At 44.8% G+C, this 1,630-nt stretch overlaps 1 pseudogene; it reads right to left on the bottom strand.

The window, feature by feature from the left end:
- On the bottom strand, nt 1-1,012 carry LOC148024534 (polyphenol oxidase A1, chloroplastic pseudogene; annotated as a pseudogene).
- Between the last annotated feature and the right edge of the window lie 618 nt (nt 1,013-1,630).

The raw sequence follows: 1,630 nt of genomic DNA, 5'->3' as shown, positions 1-1,630 counted from the left end.
TCAATTCAGGATTCTTCTTCTTCTTCTTCTTCTAAGCAACCCTCCCCCACCAGAACATTGGATTTTTCCCCTTAAACGAATCCATTTCACCCACAAGTTCTCCACTTTCGGGAAGCTCTTCCAAACTTCCCACAATCGATCGATATTAGCATGATGTGTATAGAAGACTGGATTTCTTCCATAGTAGCATAGAGGGTGTCCATGTCTTTCTTGTGAATCTTCTCTTGATCACCTGTCCATCCATGGACACTCTTATGGGGCATTGTTTCAGTTGTACCATATCCAGGCTCAAGGCCATCATCTTCCTGGTAGGCGTGCCCCAAAAAAGTTGTACTGTGTGGGTGCACCACTGACCACCATCCGGTGGGTAGTGGTAAGATTGGCAGCAATTTACTCTTCAATTCTGTGAATTGAGGCATTCATATAATAGTTATCAATCATGATAGTGCCAGGGGGCAAGTGGGAAGGTCTTCTGTAACAATCTGTGGGGTTAGGAAATGAGACTTATGCCTAGGGGATGGTCATTCCATCTCAATGATTATAGTTCCAAAAGGGAAGAGCAAATGTGCCATCCCCCAGAAGGCTGGCCAAGATGTGCTCATGAAAGTAGAGGTTCCAAAGATGGAAAGAGTAGAAAATCCAAGAGGCATGGACCTGAAGAGGGGTGGTAGAATTCCCCATTTGATAAGTTGCACCACAATAGGTACTGTGGATGTTTGCCTACTACATAAAGGATCGGGGTTCACCTGTAGGAAGGGCCTTCATCAGACCATAGGCCTTGTCCACTTTCGTTGCATACTCGTCCATGAGGGTATGGGCAACATGTCAGACCTAAGATTGTACTAAGCACTCTCATTGAACTAGAACTCGATGGGGGCCTGTCCCAATTAGGCATGCAACAGTAGTTGAAGGGAATCTCCTTGTCGGGGAGATTTAGGGGCAGGTGATAGTATTTGAGTTTGGGTGCGAGGATGGGATCCGCGCAAGCAATAAACACCATCATCATCATCATGGGCAGCATCATCATCATGATGATGGAGATACTATAGGCAAGGGGAATTATTGCAAGGAGGATACGAGGCAACCACACCTTGCTTGAGAGAGTGGAGACCCTGTGCTAGGGTTCAAGGCTCATCGCGCGCACAAGAAAGATGTGTTGATGCAACACACGCTTCACGAATTGAACGTGTAGCTTCAATGGAGGTTTGTTGATCCAACATTACACGACTCTCCATCTCTCTTTCTGTTTCACAATCATTCCCTCTTTCCTTTATGCTACCTCTAACCATTTCTCAAGATTGATTCAAAAGGAAGGGCTTGTGGTCTTGATGACCAAGAAGTTAGGAACAAGGCTATGGAGGAAGACACAAGAATTACTGGGGATAGTCGATGGAGATGAGGTCGTCGTTTCAGATTTGGCCATTCTCCTGTGCCTCCTTTCACCTCCTCCTCATCCTCTTTATCTTCAAATTTTTTTCTTTGTTAAATGCTACAATGGACGATCATGTAGCCAGGCTTTTGTGCTATTGTTGTTGTACCTTAATTGATTTTGCTTCATGATGTGGTAGATGCTTCTTCTTCTTCACCTTCTTTCTCCTATTGCATGTTCTTCTTTTGCTTCTTGTCACCA

The sequence above is a fragment of the Lygodium microphyllum genome, chromosome 15 (assembly GCF_053477565.2).
Source record: "Lygodium microphyllum isolate KBCC chromosome 15, Lygodium_microphyllum_v1.1.10, whole genome shotgun sequence".
NCBI classification, from domain to species: domain Eukaryota; kingdom Viridiplantae; phylum Streptophyta; class Polypodiopsida; order Schizaeales; family Lygodiaceae; genus Lygodium; species Lygodium microphyllum.
This window is presented reverse-complemented; position numbering and strand designations above follow the sequence as displayed.